The sequence below is a fragment of the Globicephala melas genome, chromosome 11, assembly GCF_963455315.2.
Source record: "Globicephala melas chromosome 11, mGloMel1.2, whole genome shotgun sequence".
Classification (NCBI taxonomy): Eukaryota; Metazoa; Chordata; class Mammalia; order Artiodactyla; family Delphinidae; genus Globicephala; species Globicephala melas.
Genome location: NC_083324.2, coordinates 14,660,442 through 14,682,835, shown reverse-complemented (window position 1 = coordinate 14,682,835; position 22,394 = coordinate 14,660,442). Strand labels below are relative to the sequence as shown.

General features: G+C 37.1%; 1 protein-coding gene and 1 non-coding gene across 2 annotated transcripts in view; one reads left to right on the top strand and one right to left on the bottom strand.

Annotated features, from left to right (window-relative positions):
• The window catches only part of CNTN6 (contactin 6), a 237,857-nt gene that overhangs the window by 39,958 nt on the left and 175,505 nt on the right, over positions 1-22,394 (top strand).
• On the bottom strand, positions 15,922-16,026 carry LOC115859172 (U6 spliceosomal RNA). Its single transcript, XR_004041953.1, has one exon. It is a non-coding gene; the product is annotated as a U6 spliceosomal RNA (small nuclear RNA).

Below are 22,394 nucleotides of genomic sequence, written 5' to 3'. Positions count from 1 at the left end.
TCTTATTAGTCCCAGTCAAAATAGGTGAATCTGCAATAAGAAGCCTGTGCACCGCAACGAAGAGTAGCCCCCGCTCGCCACAACTAGAGAAAGCCCGCACGCAGCAACAAAGACCCAACACAGCAAAACAAAAACAAACCAAAAAAAATAGGTGAATCGATTTTTTTCCATCCTGGTTTGACACTGTCATCCTAAGATACTACTCCTGTTTTATTCTATTTTAAAAACAGACTCCTCATAAATATTTCATTTACTTCTCTCTCAGCAATGTTTCAAATAAAATAGAAATGGTTTTGCATAAATTCATCACTTATTAAGGAAGTCAGCTGACTGGAAAGAACATTAGATTTGGAATTAGGAAAAATAGGCTTAAATGCAAGCTTATTCATTTAACAAATATTTATGGAGATTTTACAGTGTTCTATTGGTTGTTTTTAGAGACATGGAAGAAAACAGTAGCCTGCTGCCTACTAGTTCTTTGAACTTGCACAAATTTATAACTATCTTCAACTTTATCTCCATCTCAGTGAAGTATTGGTAACAATTCTTTCCTCACTTGTGAGGGTTAAATTCCCTGGTATATGCTAAAGCATTTTGTGAATCATACATAAATTACCAAAAAGCATATTATTATAATTCTCGTCTAGTTGTTTATTTTTTCCACTTGTTAGAAGTATTTTTTGATGCTTTCCTCCGTGTTTCTGTAATGTCCTTGGCCTTTGTTTCCTACTTTATTTTATTACAACTGCTTACAATGTTATAGCCATATACAACTTCATGTTAATCAAAATCATGAATTTCAGCAAAGGCAGCAATCCCTGACTAGTCTGTGACATTTTTCCCTTTGATCCTGGCATCTGAAAGCTTTTTATACATTTTAATTCTCTTCCATTTTAATAGCTCTGTGAAGCAGTCCTATTTTCTTTGACTGATAAGATCATTGAAGGTGACCTGATTTTCTCCAGAGATGCACAATGAATAAAACACACGCACTCACTTACCCATATCCTACAAAAGGGGAGAAAAACTTGGAGTTGCTGTTTCTATATGGAGGTCATATTAAGAAGAACTGACTTCTCAAATACCGTGATTATATGTGCATCATCAAATCATGCAAGCTGCTTTATTAATCATTCCAAATCTTTGCTTTTTTGAGATTTCATCTTTTACAAAAAAAAAAAAATCAATGTAAACAAAAAATTTTTACGACAAGCAATATAGAGTTTATTTTTGTTTTGTGTGTTTTTTTTAAGTTCTCTTGTGTTTTTTTTTAAGTAGCCCAAACATCTAAACTTCTGTGCTACATCTTTTTGAGACACAAAGTTATACATGCAGTTTTAAGCATTTGTGTATATGTGTGTCTCCAGGTATTATGTTTATGCAGTTTTGAGTTTACAAGATGACATTTCTTGCTAGGTGTGTGCCTTCCACATAGGGTGCTCTATCCTTGTGATGTGTTTGTGTCAATGTTAATGCCTCATGACTTAAACAGCTAGGCTATTCATGGGTGTGGAAAATTGATATTTGAGAGCATTTTATTCTGCTCAGTCAGGCTTATACTGTATAAAGAATCCAAACAGTAATAACATTTACAAAAGACTACTGAATAGAATATTTGATGTGTATGTATTCCACACATTTGTGCCCTTCCAAACACTCCAGAGCAAAACACCCTTTCTGCTCACCATCAGCCGTCACCCTGACAATCCTACCAACATCACTCCTATCACCAAGGCTATCTCTCCAGAAGATCTTTTCCTTCTGCTTTTCAAAGCTTTAAACTTTTGACACACTCAGTATACAGTGTATTATTTCAAGACATTTTAATATTCATCCTTTCTACTAATATCTCATCAACCATTTTCAGCTACTCTTCTAAGACCTTTGTTCAGGAATGGTAGAAGAATTAACTCATTGTTTTATCCCAATATCCCAGAGAGACAAAACTAACTTAGCATTCCTATGTATGAAATTTTAGTAATTATATCTCACCTATCAGGGTTAGAGTCTGACAATGTCCATCTTCCTTCTCCAGTTTTCAAAGAGGTACTTCAGTTAATGGACTTTCCCTATAGTTTGTTTCCACAGTCCTAGATCAGTCAGTCATGGAAGACAGGGTGTTCTGTTTTCTGAAGTCACTATAGAACCACAGTTACTTGGTAGTTCATTTTGAGCAAGTCTTGATAATGTTTTTCAAATTCAAAATAGTATCATCAGCCTGAGCAAGGATGGCAAATATGTAGTTATAGTGAATATTCTCTTAGTTTAAAACACAGCATTAAGATAAAGGCAAGCATCTTCTATTGACATTTTCTCTGGCTTTTTTTGTTTTTAGCCTTCAAAAATGTAACTCCTATACAAAGTGTGTGTATATTTATATCATATATCACACATTTCATATGGGTAAAAGAACATAAAATTGATAAAATGTGCCTGAATGCTTGTGACATAAAATTATATTTCAGTTCTAGCTATAAAAGTGTAATCCAATTAAAATGTTTATCATGCATCTATGAATATTTTTTCTTATATACATAATGGTGTTGCATGGAAAATTTAATTTCTTCCTTTAAAAGTAATCCTGGAGGAATTCATTCTATAGCTTTTCACAAGATACACCTAAAGATCAGCTCTGTAGAAGTCCAAGTTTAATGCATAAAATGTATTGTCTCAAATAATTATTTTATTTTATTTTATTTTAATTCTATTGTTGACTTATTGTGCTGAAAAGCATTGGTATAATTTTCATGGGCATGGTCTCTCTTTTTCCTTCATGTGTGAGCTAAAGTAGTGATTTTTTAAAAGGCCAAGATGAAATCCTCTATATACATAGGCACAGAATTTAAAAGGCAACATATAATGCTGCTAACTTCACACTGAATCTTATAGTTCTCAGAAAAATATAACCATTCTAACATCAAGATTATCATCAGAAAAAAAGCAACGGTGAAATAAAAATCAGCATAGACAAAGTAAAGGTAGCTGTGAATCTGAAGATAAGATGTGACAAATTCTTCTATTAAGACAATTTCACTTATTCAAAGAGGAACCATGGATTAATATTTTTTATTGGTCAATTGGAAACTTTAAATGTATGAAAAATATATAAGTGAAGATTTAAATTAAAAAAGAAATGGGTTCATAAGAGGCTGATATAACCAGGCTCTTGGTCATGATCATAAATATTTTTTCCACATTAGTTAAGTATGAAACTGTTTTGCAAGGGCAAGTATTCTACTCATTGTACAGTATACAACTGGATTTCATATTTTTGTAATCCTCAGTGCCACTTATTTTCTCGGCATTCTAGGTTCATTCCCATATTTTCATATAATTTAGTTATTTTTTTTACTTTTAAGAAGAGGAGCACCTCTAGGAATCAAAGCCCTAATTCTGTTTCTGGCTTCAAAGAGAACAGGTGCCTGAGTTACTATATTAATTTTCTGATGCTGCATTATAACACTGGTATAATAATATTATGGTACAATAATACCATTAAATTAGAGGCTTAAAACAGCACCCATCTATTATGTCACAGTTTCTGTGGGTCAGTAGTCTGGCTACAGCTCATCTGGGTTCTTTGCTTTGAGGTCTCATCTGAAAGTGGCAAACAAGGTGCCGGCCATGACTGGGTTTTTATCTGAAAACCCAACTGGGAAAGGATCTGCTTTCATAGTCATATGCTTGTTGACAGAATTCAGTTTATTTAATATTGTTAGATTGAGAGCTTCAGCCACTTGCTGGCTATTGGCCAAAGGATGCCCTCAATTCATTATCACATGGGTATCTACAAACAGCTGCTTACTTTGTTAAACTGTGCAAATTGACTATGCAAGTGAGACAATTTTCTAGCAAAAGGGAAGTTATAATCTTATGTACCTAATCATGGAAATGACATTTCATCCCCTCTGCTGTGTTCTACTGGTTAGAAGCAAGTCACAGGTCAAACCTACACTCAAGGGCAGGGGATTACACAAAGATGCCCAATACCAGGAGGCAGGGTCACTGGGGGTCATTTTTAGAGTCTTCCCACCACACTTTTTCTATTCTATAATTGGCAGATAATTTTGCCTAAGGAATATTATAGAAGTGTAATAGAAGAGATAGTATATGTCAATGAATCTAGGTCTAACCCAGAAATTTCAAGGAAGGTGATGCTTATACAGTAGATTAAAAAGTTTTATTATTAATTATTTGCTTTGTTATCAAAAATTCTAATTATGTTTAATTGAGAAGAATATGCTTTGAGATTAGTATATATCATAAAGATGCCACCCTTTAACTTAATGGTGGATATATGTCTACAAAGTCTGATGTTTATGTGTAGGATAGTTACATATAGTACATGTAATAGTAATACCATATCTGAAGGACACAAACTTATTCATGTTAAAAATAAAAAAACAGAGCCCAAATTTGGAACTAGTTATAAGATAACTAATATACTGATTGCAATGGACTATAATGAGGCCTCTCTGTATGAATATCTTAAAATAAGTAATGACTTTTATACTGGTCCTAGGAAACGATTAAACAGCTAACTGCAGACTGAAAAAAACTTACATAGCCTAGGAATTAAGCATTTGTGTGAATGGCAAAGCTTATGGAATTATGTATTTTTTATTAGAACATTTTCATTCCTGGTATTTCTCACTAGAAGTTCAATTAGGGAATCACATGGGGATGTAAAATTAATATATAAGAATTTGTTGGTTGTCTTTATAGAATTAGGAATAACTAGTGCTTATTTTAGCATTACCTTAACATAACTTTGGTATGGATTAGAGGAAAGAGCAGCTTTACTGGAAATGGTAAAAAATAAAATGTACATACACTAAAGTATTGGCATCCCATTAACAGAAGTTAGAGAGTAAAGAATCATTCTTAAAATTTGTGGAATAATCATCACTTGTTACATCTTTAATAAGGAATTTAAGATGGTTCAGTAGTTAATAGATCCAGTTCGGTGGGATATGGGTGACCTCAAAACCCCTTCTCCTTAAAATTAATGGATTTAAGGAGCAGATGCATGATTTATTTTCTTAATTAGCTATCTAGTTTACATATTAGTAAAATAGATACATATACATGTTAGTGTACAGATGTCAATCCCAATCTCCCAATTCATCCCACCACTCCCCACCCACCGCTTTCCCCCTTTGGTATCCATATGTTTGTTCTCTACATCTGTGTCTCTATTTCTGCCTTGCAAACCACTCCACATATATGTGTTAGTATACGATATTTCTTTTTCTCTTTCTGACTTACTTCACTCTGTGTGACAGTTCCTAAGTCCATCCATATCTCTACAAATGACCCAATTTTGTTCCTTTTTATGGCTGAGTAATATTCCATTGTATATATGTACCACTTCTTCTTTATCCATTCCTCTATCAATGGGCATTTAGGTTGCCTCCATGACCTGGCTATTGTAAATAGTCCTGCAATGAACACAGAGGTGCATGTGTCTTTTTGAATTATGGTTTTCTCTGGGTATATGTCCAGTAGTGGGATTGCTGGATCATATGATAATCCTATTTTTAGTTTTTTAAGGAACCTCCATACTGTTCTCCATAGTGGCTGTATCAATTTACATTCCCACCAACAGTGCAAGAGGGTTCCCTTTTCTCCACATCCTCTCCGGCATTTGTTGTTTGTAGATTTTCTGATGATGCCCATTCTAACAGGTGTGAGGTGATAACTCAATGTAGTTTTGACTTGCATTTCTCTAATAATTAGTGATGTTGAGCAGCTTTTCATGTGCCTCTTGGCCATCTGCATGTCTTCTTTGGAGAAATGTCTATTTAGGTCTTCTGCCCATTTTTGGATTGGGTTGACTGGTTTTTTTAATATTGACCTGCATGAGCTGTTTAGACATTTTGGAGATTAATCCTTTGTCAGTTGCTTCATTTGCAAATATTTTCTCCCATTCTGAGGGTTGTCTTTTCATCTTGTTTACAGTTTCCTTTGCTGTGCAAAAGCTTTTACGTTTTATTAGGCCCCATTTCTTTATTTTTGTTTTTATTTCCATTATTCTAGGAGGTGAATCAAAAGGATCTTACTGTGATTTATTTCAAAGAATGTTCTTCCTATGTTTTCCTCTAAGAGTTTTATAGTGGCTGTTCTTACATTTATGTCTTTAATACATTTTGAGTTTATTTTTCTGTATGGTGTTAGGGAGTGTTCTAATTTTATTCTTTAACATGTAGCTGTCCAGTTTGCCCAGCACCACTTACTGAAGCGATGTCTTTTCTCCATTCCATATCGTGCCTCCTTTGTCATAGATTACTTGACCATAGGTGCATGGGTTTATCTCTGGGCTTTCTAACCTGTTCCATTGATCTATATTTCTGTTTTTGTACCAGTACCATATTGTCTTGATTACTGTAGCTTTGTAGTATAGTCTAAAGTCAGGGAGTCGGATTCCTCCAGCTCCATTCTTTTCCCTCAAGATTGCTTTGTCTATGCGGGATCTCTTGTGTCTCCATACAAATTTTAAGATTTTTTGTTCTAGTTCTGTAAAAAATGCCATTGGTAATTTGATAGGGATTGCATTGAATCTGTAGATTGCTTTGGGTAGTAGAGTTATTTTCACAATATTGATTCCTCCCATCCAAGAACTTGTATATCTCTCCAGCGGTTTGTGTCATCATTGATTTGTTTCATCAGTATCTTTTAGTTTTCTGAGTACAGGTCTTTTATCTCCTTAGGCAGGTTTATTCCTAGGTATTTTATTCTTTTTGTTGCAATGGTGATTGGGACTCTTGCCTTAATTTCTCTTTCTGATCTTTCATTGTTAGTGTATAGGAATGCAAGAGATTTCTATGCATTAATTTTGTATCCTGCTACTTTACCAAATTCATTGATTAGCTCTAGTAGTTTTCTGGTGGCATCTTTAAGATTATCTATGTATAGAATCAAGTCATCTGCAAACAGTGGCAGTTTTACTTCTTCTTTTCCTTTTATTTCTTTTTATTCTCTGATCGCTGTGGTGAGAGGGGACATCCTTGTCTTGTTCATCTTAGAGGAAATGCTTTCAGTTTTTCACCATTGAGAATGATGTTTGCTGTGGGTATGTTGTATATGGCCTTTTTTATGTTGAGGTGGCTTCCCTCTATGTCCATTTCCTGGAGAGTTTTTTTTTATCATAAATGGGTGTTGAATTTTGTCAAACGCTTTTTCTGCATCTACTGAGATGATCATATTTATTCATATAGTGTATCACACTGATTGATTTGTGTATATTGAAGAATCCTTACATCCCTGGGATAAATCCCACTTGATCATAGTGTATGATCCTTTTAATGTGTTGTTGGATTCTGTTTGCTAGTATTTTGTTGAGGATTTTTGCATCTATATTAATCAGTGATATTGGTAAGTAATTTTCTTTTTTCTAGTATCTATGTCTGGTTTTGGTATCAGGGTGATGGGGGTCTCGTAGAATGAGTTTGGGAGCGTGACTTCCTCTGCAATTTTTTGGAAGAGTTAGAGAAGGCTGGTTGTTACCTCTTCTCTAAATGTTGATAACATTCACCTGTGAAGCCATGTGGGCCTAGAGTTTTGTTTGTTGGAAGAGTTTTAATCACAGTTTGAATTTCATTACTTGTGATTGGTTTGTTCATATTTTCTATTTCTTCCTGGTTCAGTCTTGGAAGCTTATACCATTCTAAGAATTTGTCTTTTCTTCCAGGTTGTCTATTTTATTGGCATAGAGTTTCTTGTAGTAGTTTCTTATCATGTTTTCTATTTCTGCAGTGTCTGTTGTAACTTCTCGTTTTTCATTTCTAATTTTATTGATTTGAGTGTTCCCTCTCTTTTTCTTGATGTGTCTGGCTGAAGGTTTATCAATTTTGTTATCTTCTCAAAGAACCAGCTTCTAGTTTTATTGATCTTTGCTATTGTCTTCTTTGTTTCTATTTCATTTGTTTCTGCTCTGATCTTTACGATTTCTTTCCTTCTACTAACTTTGGGTTTTGCTTGTTCTTCTTTCTCTAGTTCCTTTAGGTTTAAGGTTAGAGTGTTTATTTGAGATTTTTCCTGTTTCTTGAGGTAGGTTTGTATAGCTATAAACTTCCCTCTTAGAACTGCTTTTGCTGCATCCCATAGGTTTTGGATCATCATGTTTTCATTGTCATTTGTCTCTAGGTATTTTTTTATTTCCTCTTCGATTTCTTCAGTGATCTCTTTGTTAGCCTCCATGTGTTTGTGTTTTTTTATATTTTCTTCCCTGTAATTGATTTCTAATGTTATAGCGTTGTGGTCAGAAGATGCTTGATATTTCAATTTTCTTCAATTTACCAAGGCTTGATTTGTGACTCAAGATGTGATCTATCCTGGAGAATGTTCTGTTTGCATTTGAGAAGAAAGTGTAATCTGCTGTTTTGGGATGGAATGTCCTATAAATATCAATTAAATCTATCTGGTCTATTGTGTCATTTAAAGCTTGTGTTTCCTTATTAATTTGCTGTCTGGATGATCTGTCCATTGGTGTAAGTGAGGTGTCAGTCCCCCTCTATTATTGTGTTACTGTCGATTTCCTCTTTTATAGGTGTTAACATTTGCCTTATATATTGAGGTGTTCCTATGTTGGGTACATATATATTTATAATTGTTATATCTTCTTCTTGGACTGATCCCTTGATCATTATGTAGTATCCTTCCTTGTCTCTTATAACGTTCTTTATTTTAAAGTCTATTTTATCTGATTTGAGTATTGCTACTCCAGCTTTCTTTTGATTTCCATGGTACATCATTTTCCATCCCCTCACTTTCAGTCTGTATGTTACCCTAGGTCTGAAGTGGGTCTCTTGTAGACAGCATATATACGGGTCTTGTTTTTGTATCCATTCTGCAAACTTGTGTCTTTTGGTTGGAGCATTTAATCCATTCACATTTAAGGTAATTATCAATATGTATGCTCCTATTACCATTTCTTAATTGTTTTGGGTTTGTTTTTGTATGTCTTTTTTTCTCTTGTGTTTCCCACTTAGAGAAGTTCCTTTAGCATTTGTTGTAAAGCTGGTTTGGTGGTACTGAATTCTCTTAACTTTTGCTTGTCTGTAAAGCTTTTGATTTCTCCATCGAATCTGAATGAGTTCCTTGCTGGCAGAGTAATCATGGTTGTAGTTTCTTCCCTCTCATCACTTTATGATAATCGTTCCACTCCCTTCTGGCTTGTAGAGTTTCTGCTGAGAAATGAGCTGTTAACCTTATGGGAGTTCCCTTGTATGTTATTTGTTCTTCTCTTATTGCTTTTAATAATTTTTCTTTATCTTTAATTTTTCTCAATTTGATTACTATGTATCTTGGCGTGTTTCTCCTTGGGTTTACCCTGCCTGGGACTCTCTGTGCTTCCTGGACTTGGGTGGCCATTTCCTTTCCCATATTAGAGAAGTTTTCAAATATAATCTCTTGAAATATTTTCTCAGGTCCTTTCTCTCTCTCTTCTCTTTCTGGGACCCCTATAATGCGGATGTTGGTGCGTTTAATGTTGTCCCAGAGGTCTTTAAGGCTGTCTTCATTTCTTTTCTTGCTTTATTCTGTTCTGTGGCAGTGAATTCCACCATTCTGTCTTCCAGGTCACTTATCCGTTCTTCTGCCTCAGTTATTCTATTGATTCCTTCTCGTGTATTTTTCACTTCAGTTATTGTATTGTTCACCCTGTTTGTTTGTTCTTTAATTCTTCTAGGTGCTTGTTCTTTAATTCTTCTAGGTCTTTGTTAAACATTTCTTGCATCTTCTCGACCTTTGCATGCATTCTTTTTCTGACGTCCTGGATCATCTTCACTATCATTATTCCGAATTCTTTTCCTGGCATGTTGCCTATCTCCACTTCATTTAGTTGTGTTTCTGGGGTTTTATCTTCTTTCCCTCATCTGGTACATAGTCCTCTGACTTTGCATTTTGTCTCTTTCTGTGAATGTGGTTTTCATTCCACAGGCTGCAGAACTGTAGTTCTTTTTTCTTCTGCTGTCTGCCCTCTCGTGGATGAGGCTATCTCAGAGCCTTGTGCAAACTTCCTGATGGGAGGGATTGGTGGTGGGTAGAGCTGGGTGTTGCTCTGGTGGGCAGAGCTCAGTAAAACTTTAATCTGCTTGTCTGCTGATGGGTGGGGCAGAGTTCCCTCCCTGTTGGTTGTTTGGCCTCAGGCGACCCACAACTGGAGACTACTGGCTCTTTGGTGGGGCTTACGGTGGACTCTGGGAGGTTCAGGCCAAGGAGTACTTCCCAGAACTTCTGCTGCCACTGTCCTTGTCCCTGCAGTGAGCCACAGGCACGCCCCACCTCTGCAGGAGACCCTCCAAGACTAGCAGGCAAGTCTGGTTCAGCCTCCTATGGGGTCACTGCTTCCTCCTGGTTCCTGCTGCACACACTACTTTGTGTGTGCCCTCTGAGAGTGGAGTCTCTGTTTCCCTGTAGACATCCTGCAATCAAATTCCACTAGGCTTCAAAGTCTGATTCTTTGGGAATTCCTCCTCCCATTGCTGGGCCCCCAGTTTGGGAAACCTGACGTGCGGCTCAGAACCTTTACTCCAGTGGGTGTACTTCTGTGTTATAATTGTTCTCTAGCTTGTGAGTCGCCCACCCAGCCATTATCGGATTTGAGTTTATTGTGATTGCGCCCCTCTACCGTCTAATTGTGGCTTCTCCTTTGTCTTTGGATGTGGGGTAATTTTTTGGTGAGTTCCAGTGTCTTCCTGTCAATGACAGTTAGTTGTGATTCCGGGGCTCTCACAAGAGGGAGTGAGCACACGTCCTTCTACTCTGCCAACGTGAACCAATCCCAAGTCCATGATTTCTTTTAAAATTTTCCATTTATTTGCTGTAGTTTTTACACTCAGGGTTTCTTATCTCTTCCACAATGAATACTGCGTGTTTTAAAAAATTTTATAAAATATGTGAAGAGAAAAGAACAAAAAAATTACGAAACACTTTCTTTGGTATCTAGAAGAGCTTTGACTATGCAAATGGATGAGCTAAAAGGATACTGGGGACCCCTGGTTTTCCAATCCACATTTTTATAACCACTGCATTAGAATAAAACAACAGAAGTATGAAATCCTCAGCCTATGTTTGGTATTGTTAAAGGCCAATGAAAGTGCTAATATAACCCATCATGGCTTACAGCCAGCTTCTGTAAATAGAATTCATGGTACAAATGAATTAGTGCATGTAAAGCACTTGCAACAGACATAATAAATATAGTCTGTCAGGAAAGCTATATATAGCATAGTAATTAAGAGCACAGCCTGAAGGCTGCATTGGTTCAAATCCTTGCTCTGCCACTGTCAACTTGAATACATTACATCTCTGCATCTCACTGTTCTTATCTGTAACACTGAGATATTAATAATGACATCTCATGAAGTTTTATGAGGATTATATAAATTAATAAAACAGCGTCTTGTACAGATTATGAACTATGAAATGTTTATTCTTAATTATTGCTATTTTTTAGTTCCTAGAGACAGATGTAATCTTATCAATAAATTTTAGGGCTTTGTTACTTTCATTCATTTAATAAATATTCATTGATTCATGTACCAACTTCAAGGCACTGCCCAAATAATAAGATCACTAAAAAAGGAAACAGGGGCTTCCCTGGTGGCGCAGTGGTTGAGAGTCTGCCTGCCGGCGCGAAGGACACAGGTTTGTGCCCCGGTCCGAGAGGATCACGCGTGCCACGGAGCGGCTGGGCCCGTGGGCCGTGGCCACTGGGCCTGCACGTCCGGATCCTGTGCCCCGCAACGGGAGAGGCCACAACAGTGAAATGTCCACGTGCCGCAAAAAAAAAAAAAAAAAAAAAAAGGAAACAGGATGTGACTTTTGTGATGGAAATGTTAATTGTGTAATGTAAAAGATAAGATTTTGCATGTATGTTAGTAGTATATTGAAGAAAATGAAAGCTAGTACAAGATAGTAAAATCTCAAAATAAAAGAGTTATTTCCATGAATTTTTGAAAGACGTCATTTTGAGCCGTACCCAGAAGGGTGTCAGCATTGAACCACAGAGATGGCTGATGTTACTAAAGGGTTACCTATCCTTTGAAAAGAGATTTGTAGATCTATGTTTATATATGAGAACATCACATACCTGCAGATATTCATGCAAATGTAAACGCGATTTTCACACATGGGTTAACAAATTCCAACCAGTCTCCCAAAATTACCTAGGAGAGAAAAAGACCTGTTTCATTTTAACCATTTTGGGAAATTTTCACAAAAATATGTTTAATTTAGAATGAATTTAAAATGAACAAAATATTGAGTCCTGTGAACTGACCAGCAAAATAAAACCCAAATGCAAGTCATTTAGCTACTCTGCTTTCCGCCTAGGTGTTTTTCTTTCTTTAATATTTCCTGTAAGTTAGGGCTCTTTCATCTTTTATTTGCAGCATAAAAGCCTACGTGGGCATCTCTTAACTCCTAATTTAGCTGTCTGTTTGGAAAAGACAACCTGAACGTGGCTGTGGTGAGAAGTGCTGCTCCATCTAGTTGGCTGGAGACCCTTTACAGCTGGAGCCCCTTTTACAGTGCTGAAGTGGCTGCCACACTCAGCAGAAGTCCCTCAGTTGTACTCTTATTTTTTTTAATAAACAGGGGGAAAAACGAGGTATGATAAGTTGCCCTTTTCAGTATGATTTCTCCCCATTCTCCCTGTCCAGATAGAAATATAAAAGAAATCTTGTAATGTATAAAGGTCTATTTCACATTGCCTAAGAGGAAAAGAGAAGAAGTTGAGGAGTGAAGCCAATTAGGGGAAATGGGAGGTAAAGAGGTAAGGCCAGTGGGTCCTCATAAATGCCCCCAATGTGAGGATTTTTACCTATTTTATCCACATAGAATGACTTGCAAAAGCCTTTGTTGTTTTTTTTTTTTACAATTCATAGGCTTCCCACTGATCATTTCCTATGGTCAATTGCCCCCTACAGTGAAAACCTTCCATCGGGAACTAAGCAAGCTCAAAAAACTGCCTGATGTGTAATAAAGCACTTTTTTGCTAACATCAGTTCCATCTATACATACCACTTTTTTTCTTTCCTACACCTTCACCCCCTTCCTTACATTCCTTTGAGCTGTATAGAAGCCAATGAGGATGAAATAATTAGAATGTGTGTCTGTTGCACAAAAGTCCTTCTCCATGGGCACAGTTTTCACCTGATCTTTTATAGAAAGCATAGTGTGTTTACATACACATCCATAGGCCGGTACTAGATATACAGAATTTGCCATCCCATTGTACACTTAGTTTTTCTATAGTCTCTGAGGACTTGATTTTGGTTAAAAAAACAAACTATTAGAAGTTTTTAAAATGCTTTTTATTTCAAAAAAACAAAAATACAAAATGAGAAATGACTATACACTATAACCTCAAAAATGAATATTGTCAAGGACCAAGATAAATAGTAGCCCAAAATATAGTGAAAAAATTCTCAATTGAAATATAGAAAATGGGAACATTCAATTACCTCCTGGAGAACAGTGGGTTTCCTCCCAAGCCTCCACTGAAAAATATGATGTGAAACTGTTTCCACTGTTTTTCTATTAAAAATCTTCCAATAGACTTCTGTGGTGGCACAGTGGTTAAGAATCCTCCTGCCAATGCAGGGGACACAAGTTCGAGCCCTAGTGTGGGAAGATTCCACATGCCGCGGAGCAACTAAGCCCGTGCGCCACAACTACTGAGCCTGTGCTCTAGAGACCGCGAGCCACAACTACTGAGCTCATGTGCCACAACTACTGAAGCCCACGTGCCTAGAGCCCGTGCCTCACAACAAAAGAAGTCACTGCAATGAGAAGCCGGTACAATGCAACGAAGAGTAACCCCCGCTCACTGCAACTATAGAAAGCCTGCATGAAGCAACGGAGATCCAACACAGCCAAAAATAAATAAATAAATAAATTTATATTAAAAAAAAAAAATCTTCCAGTTCAGTTTTCCTGTACTGACCCAGTTCCCTGGTACTTAGGGCAAGGCTGTTTTTTGGTTTGGGCTTTTTCTTTTTTTTTTCTTCTATACATGTGTGATTGCTTATCTGTCTAGAATAGTCTTATTTGCATCCCAAATAACTCTTCAATCTACAACCTCCTTTTGATACGTTCAGATTAGGCCCCCATTACCCTTTTTTTTAATCTCATATTTTCATAATGGACAAACTCATCTAAAAGATCCTTATAGGATAATATCCAAAATCCGTGCATGGCCAAAAAGCCTTCCGTGATTCATTCCCCTAGGGTACTACAAATTCCCACTTTTACCAAACTATTTATGCTTTAAGAAGACACCGTGTTTTTTGATTTCTCTATACCTGTTTTAGTTGCTAGTGCCTCTTCCGAAAATATTTATACTTATCTTGTCTTCTTGGAAAACTACTACTATCTTTCAAAACCTAAAATAAATATTTTTTGCCCAGGAAGCTTTTCTCTGTCCAGCATTCTGGTTGTAGGAAACTGTTGCCTATATGGATCATAATACATGTCATTTGCAACACTGGAGGCAAATGTCCCTTGTTTGCTGCATATTAGTTTCAGAATAGGTTTTACTCTTCTGGAGGTAGAAAGATTTGGCTTAAGTCCAAAAGGATTCCTTTTTGTCACAGATCCACACATGCTGTTGAGTTTTATGTGCATCAGTAACAACAATGACATCGATTTTATATATATATATATATATATATATATATACACACATACACACACACACACACACAAATATTCACACACATAACCAGTGTAAAGGAAGCTTCAAAACTTCCCTCAAATAATAATTTTTTTTTTTTTTTCTCTCTCTACCCTCACTTAGACAGCTTGGAACCTTCTCTTTTCAATGTGTTCATTATTGCTTCCTCTGCTTAGCTCACCTATAATGCAATTAAATTAGCACAGGTATGCAAACTACTCACAAATTATGTATACCCGACAAGCCAAGTGCATAAAAATCTAGGGTCAAGATCACAAGAATGACTCAGTAAACTCAATCAGCTCCTCCCGTCTTCTTTGCAGCTCTGTATTTTATATGTACATTAATTTGCCTGAAGTTGCTGTATTGACTTAATGGAATGCTGCTGACCATACTGAGACATTAAAATTCTGCCATTTAACCGAATTAAAGAGATTAAAATAATCAGGTTTGGCTGTGCTATTGTTATAGCACATATATACTTTTACATATTTAAAAGTAGAGTGGCCAATGTGATTCAAGTTGCCATTTAATGGCTCATCATGCATAATTAAACTAGCCTAAGCTAACCTTCAATGACTGAATGGAAGTAATATGCCTTGGTTGTCAAGAGTACAGACTTTGACATCAGAAATAGAGCCTCAAGATTTAGCTTTACCATTTTTAGCTTTGTAACCTTGGGTAGGTCACTTAACCTGTCATTGTTCAAAAGGTAAAAATGGATTTTTAGCAGTGACTTCTTCATAGGGTTGGGATAAACAATCAATGAAGTAAGGAATTTGAAATGCCAGTACAATACCTAGCATGCGGTAAGCAATCCGGGCATGTTCTTGGATACTTTTCCCTCTAGTGCTGCTCTTCTTCCAGCTGCAATATTTGTAAAGTCAGTTTTATCTGTGGGCCTCCATTTTCTCATGAACTCTTCAATTTATAAATATGTGATTTTCCAATGCAGTTTCATCTGTTATATAAAGTACAATAAGCTTATGCTTAGTGCTCTATTTGTTCAACCTTAGTTATATATAAGGCAGTCAACCCTGCAAACCCCAGAGTTAAATCATTGTTTCAGTCTTCTCACAGCACTCATTTTAAAAATTAAAGCATGTTTAATATTCAATAAAATACAATGATCTTGTGTTCAGTTTAATAAGTTTTTATAGTTGAAGCCACTCAGAACAAGATATAAAACATTTCCATTATCCCAGGTAGTTTCTCATGTCTTTTTTTCAATAAAAAAAGAAGAAAAAATGGAATGTCTCAAAAACATTTGTGTCATCCTTATGCAAGTCCTATGCTAATCTTCTTTGTATCAGGCCAATTTTACTTCATTTTGCCAAAGTGGGCACTACCCATTGCATTTCTGATTACCTCCCGTATTCTCTCAGATGCAGCAGAAATTATAAAAAAGAGAAAGAACAATTAACCCAGAAATACTCGAGCCAATCTAAGATCAGCAAACTCTTGGTGAGTATAGAGCTGCTCCTCCACCCCCAGCCACTTAAAAGCACAAATCTCTGTTTTACAAGATGTCTTTATAACATTAATGATATTTTAGAGGGAGAAGATAGGAAATCTTTTAGAGAAATGGTGGTGCCCAAGCAGAGAATAGTGGTGTTTCACTCCACTCATCACCCTTCAGAGTCTGATTCTCAGTTCTGTGGTGTTGAAGACTAGGTTTTCTTGGCACAGAGTTGATCAGGTCTTATGGACAAACACTTGCTGAGCAAATTTATATGACTTTATATATAAATCAGAAAAAAATTTATATTAATATATTAGTACATTAATAATATATTATTATAATGGATTGTTTTTCACTTAACAGAATATTTACATTCATTATCTAGGATAGTTTATTCCAGTTTTTCTCAACTTTTATTTTATTTTCACTCTCCTTTTGCCACAAAGGGGCACACTCAGTCCCCCACCCATGAAGCTTTAATACCATATATATTCTGTATATTTATTCACATACGTAGTCCTGTGCTTTATACATAAAAAGTAACATTTTTTTCACCATCCTCTCCACTCCTTGGAACTAATTTTCACCTCCTTGGGGGTGATATTGACTCATTGTGGGTGTATACCCTATTTCTTGTTTCCTGCTACCTGGCAGTATGGATTATTAAATAATCATGTCATCTCATTTTCTGTATTTGTTACTTTGCCATCTGGGGTCTTGCTGACCCTGGAGGGTCTGCCCCTCCCAGGGCTAGCGAGTTTCTAGAGACACCATTGAGCTGTCTTTCATATGCAAACCAACCTATCAGAGTCCATACCCAAACCACCTCCTTTATTGGGATCTCACACTCTGGGCCACTATTCCCCAGCCCTAATCACCTCAGGGGCAGTTATCAGACAACTAGAGACAGACCCTAGACCCCAGAGGCTGCTGAAAGTATTCAAACTAGTCAATCCTAAACCTTCTTAGCCTGCCTTCCCTGTTTCTTCCTATGGAAATCACAATACAAGTTCTCGCCTCCACTTCCTCTGCCTCCTGACTGACACTGGTGCTTCCCTGTGTAGCCTTGCATGGCATGGAATCTCCCCTGCTTTTGGGAACTGTAACGAACTTTTTTTTTTTTTTTAACATCTTTATTGGAGTACAATTGCTTTACAATGGTGTGTTAGTTGCTGCTGTATAACGAAGTGAATCAGTTATACATATACATATGTCCCCCTATCTCTTCCCTCTTGCATCTCCCTCCCTCCCACCCTCCCTATCCCACCCCTCTAGGTGGGCACAAAGCACCGAGCTGATCTCCCTGTGCTATGTGGCTGCTTCCCACTACCTATTGTACATTTGGTAGTGTATATATGTCCATGCCACTCTCTCACTTCGTCCCAGCTTACCCTTCCCACTCCCCGTGTCCTCAAGTCCATTCTCTACATCTGTGTCTTTATTCCTGTCCTGCCCCTAGGTTCTTGAGAACCATTTTTGTTTTTAGAGTCCATATATATATGTGTTAGCATACGGTATTGTGGTAGATGGACCTAGAGTCTGTCATACAGGGTGAAGTAATTCAGAAGGAGAAAAACAAATACTGAACTATCTTTTTAATGGCAGTCAACTCCTAAATCTGTTGTCCTTACTATACCTGAATAATAATAAAACCTACATTTTAAAACAATTAGATATCAAGAAGTTGGTTGGCCAGCATAAAAAATGGATAGTCTTGAGACTATGTGTTCGAGTTATGGTGAAGTCTTATAAATCCTCCCTGTTTACAGAGTACCATCCTTACTGATTTCTACACTAGTGTGAGAACTGAAAAGTGATTAATGTATGACTTTAGCAGTCAGGCTTTTGGGTTTCAAACCTTAAATTGGCCACTTCTTAGCTATGTAATCTTTTTTCTCTTTTTCTTTTTAAATTGAAGTGTAGTTGATTTACAATGTTGTGTTAACTTCAAGTATACAGCAAAGTGTTTCACATACATACACATATATATGTATATACATTCTTTTTCAGATTATTTTCCATTATAGGTTATTATAAGATATTGAATATAGTTCCTTATGCTATACAGTAAATCCTTATTGTTTATCTATTTTATATATAGTAGTATATACCTGCAAGTCCCATACTGCTGATTTATCCCTCCCCCCACCTTTCCCCTTTGGTAACCATAATATTGTTTTCTAAGTCTGTAAGTCTGGTTCTATTTTGTATATAGCTTTGTTTGTATTATTTTTTAGATTCCACATATAAGTGTTATATAATATTTGTCTTTCTCTGTCTGATGTACTTCACTTAGTATGATAATCTCTAGGTCCATCCATATTGCTGCAAATGGCAATATTTCATTCTTTTTTATGCCTGAGTTATATTCCATTTTATATAAATATAGCACATCTTCTTTATCCATTCATCTGTGGATGGACACTTAGGTTGCTTCCATGTCTTGGCTATTGTAAACAGTGCTGCAACGAACATTAGGGTGCATGTATCCTTTTGTTTTTTTTAATATAAATTTATTTATTTATTTTATTTTTGGCTGAGTTGGGTCTTCGTTGACGCGCATGAGCTTTCTCCAGTTGTGGTGGGCAGGGGCTACTCTTCATTGCAGTGTGTAGGCTTCTCATTGCAGTGGCTTCTCCTGTTGCAGAGCATGGGCCCTAGGCATGTGGGCTTCAGTAGTTGTGGCACATGGGCTCAGTAGCTGTGGCTTGTGGGGTCTAGAGCACAGGTTCAGTAGTTGTGGCACATGGGCTTTGCTGCTCCACGGCACGTGGGATCTTCCTGGACCAGGGATCGAACCAGTTACCCCTGCATTGGCAGGCGGATTCTTAACCACTGCTCCACCAGGAAAGCCCAAGGGTGCACTTATACTTTCGAGTTAGAGTTTTTATTTTTTCCGGATATACGTTCAGGAGTGGGATTGCTGGGTCATGTGGTAACAATATTTTTACTTTTTTAAAAGAATTCCCATACTGTTTTTCATAGTGGCTGCACCAGTTTACATTCACACCAACAGTTTAGGAGGGTTCCTTTTTCTCCATACCCTCTCCAGCATTTATTATTTGTAGACTTTTTGATGATAGCCATTCTGACTGGTGTGAGGAGGTACCTCATTGTAGTTTCGATTTGCATTTCTCTAATAATTAGTGACATTGAGCATCTTTCATGTGCCTGATAACCATCTGGATGTCTTCTTTGGAGAAATGTCTATTTAGGTCTTCTGCCCATTTTTTGATTGTTTTTTTGATATTGAGTTGTATGAGCTGTTTGTATATTTTGGAAATTAAGCCCTTCTCGGTCACATCATTTGCTAATATATTCTCCCAGTCCATAGGTCATCTTTCGATTTTGTTACAGTTTTCTTTGCTGTGCAAAAGCTCATAAGTTTGATTAAGTCTCATTTGTTTATTTTCGCTGGTATGTCTTTTGCCTTTGGAAACTGATCTAAGAAAATACTGTTATGATTTATGTCAGAAAATATTTTGTTTATGTTCTCTTCTCAGCCATGTGATCTTAAACCTCATTAGTTTGCTGTGAGGATTAAATAATATGTCTGCAAAGTTCTGGAGTTGCCAAGATCACCCTCACTTCTGGTACTAACTGCAAATTCAGGAGGTCCCAAGATCACCTCATGGGAATTCCCTGGCAGTCCAGTGGTTAGGAATCCTGACTCCATGCTTCCACTGCAGGGGGCCGAGTTTCGATCCCTGGGTGGGGAACTAGCATCCCACAAGTTGCATGGTGCAGCCAAAAAGAAAAGTAAAAGCTCAATCCAAGATCACTCTTAAGCTTGATAATTCCCTTAAAGGACTCACAGAAATCTGCAAAGCCACTATACTGACTGGTACAGTTTATTACAATGAAAACATACTGATTCAAATTAACCCAGGGAAAAGACACATAGGGCAGAGTCCAGAAGAGTTCCATGTGCACAGCCTTCAGGTGTGCTCTCCTAGTGGAACCGTGCAGAGTGCTTATTTCTAGGAAAGATGCATTACCATATGCAGGGAAGCACGCTCAGTCTTGATGTGGAGTCTTTACTGGGGCTCAGTCATGTAGACTAGTTGACTGCCCGTGTGCCTTACCTTAGGCTAAAGCCCTTCCAGAGGGCAAGCTGATACTGCAGGGCCCAGTCTTGCTTTACCTCCCACCCTCTGCACCACCAATCACATTGTTAGCCTAGACTATCCAGCATGGCCTAGGCCCTAAGTAAACAGACATTCTTACCAGGTCTGACAGCCCAAGGGCTTAGAGATTACCTCTAGGGCAAAGAGCTGAACATCCCTTTGGGCAAGTCTAATCTTTACTGAACGTACACAAGTTGATACACTCATTAAATGCACATAACCATTAATATTTTATTGTTTTAGTGGCCATGCTAGAGTCTCTCCTGCCGAAAGAGTACTATAAAAACACTTCCAGGGGCTTCCAGTGGTTGAGAGTCCGCCTGCCGATGTAGGGGACACGGGTTCGTGCCCCGGTCCAGGAAGATCCTACATGCCGCGGAGCGGCTGGGCCCGTGAGCCATGGCCTCTGAGCTTGCGCGTCTGGAGCCTGTGCTCCGCAACGGAAGAGGTCGCAGCAGTGAGAGGCCTGTGTACCTCAAAAAAAAAAAAAAAAAAAACACTTCCAAATACTTACTCCTTTTGTTTTTCTTTTCTGGGTCTAAGCAGACACTTCTGTGTTGTTAAGAGGCTTTTTAGTTATTCATAGTTACATGTACCAGATTAAAACTCATAGCTTTGGTTAGACCCACCCTAGTTTTGTCTTGTTACTTTACCCCTTGAATGACCTGGGTGTTACCAGACCTTTTCAGGTATATATTTATAGACAACCCATGGGGCTATTTTGATGGTTGATCTCATTCATTATATATTGGCTCTTACTAATCTCACCTTTAGTGTAATCTTATTTCCAAGTTGCTTAGGGATTTATCACTTTAACTTCCTATATTCCACACAAGAACTTATACCCACTATTTCAGCAGCCAAAGATTTTTTTCATGAGCAGCACTAAAAGCTCACACAAAACTCAGCAGCAAGTAATTCCTTTTTAGGCAGCTTGAAAAGGTGCTCTCTTTGTCATAAAGCAAAAAGAAACAATGAAAGGTTAGGTTCTTACTGCCCCATCTCATTATTGTTAATGAAAAACTCCAAATTAATTTGCTTCTGCTTATGGAAATATCTCCCTTAACCTTGGTGATTCAATGAGAAAGAATTTGTTTTAGAGATAGGCATTGCTTAACAGCATTTGGCATCTGCTCAGGCTGAACAATCATCCAGAGAGCATGTATCTTCTTTCTTTCTTTAGTGTAGTGATCACTGCAAAAATAGTACATGGAGTATGGCACAGAAAACCTTTAGCATGGTGGTTGGTGTAGAGGCTTTTATTAGCAGTAGGGGCTCTTTAGTTAAGTACCTGGGTTTACCCTGGAACAAGTCTACTTCTGACTTCAGACAAATAGTAATATCACTTTCTTCTTTTCAGATCCAAAAGAAAAAAGAGTTTCTTTGTTTATCTGTTTTGTTTTCTGCTGTTTGCTGTACCTCTAAAAGTGACTGGCCCAGAGGAAGCACAAAATAAATGTGTTGTTGAATGAACAAAGGGTTGTGATGAGGGTAAACTGCTATCATGTATGCAAAGCCCTTAGACCAGGGCCTGGCACATAGTAAGCTCTCAGTAGATATTCATTTAAAAAACATACAGTTAAGACAAAAACAGATTAAATCCTTTATACTTAATAAAGAGTTCAGTGATGGGTTTATAGGAAATCAATTAATTATAATATTAGATTCCTATTTTTATTGTCCATTTATTTATTCACCAAGTAAGTATCCAGCAATGATCATATGCACTATTACAGGTCCTGAGGATTCAGAGGTAAACAAAAATAGCCAAAAATAAAGCACGTCCATGAAACATTCTGCCCAGCCCAGGGCAGTTCCTATATGTCTATCAATAACCAATCCCTGAGGAAGAAGAAACTATAGGACAGTGATGAAAACAGAGTATTCAAATTATTAACTTTATTATTAATCTTTTGGCATTTCTGTATCCATCAGATTCTCTAAAACTCTTGAGATACAAAAGCATTTTCTCTGAGACAAGAGATTATTCAGAGACTCTCCTCTTTACTGCCAACGTTTGCCCTAGAGAATTTCTCAACTAGTTCTTTCAGGTTATAGACATAATTGGCTATTAGTTATTTTAGTGCCATTGTTCTTGATATACATCTAAGCATCATCTCTGGGC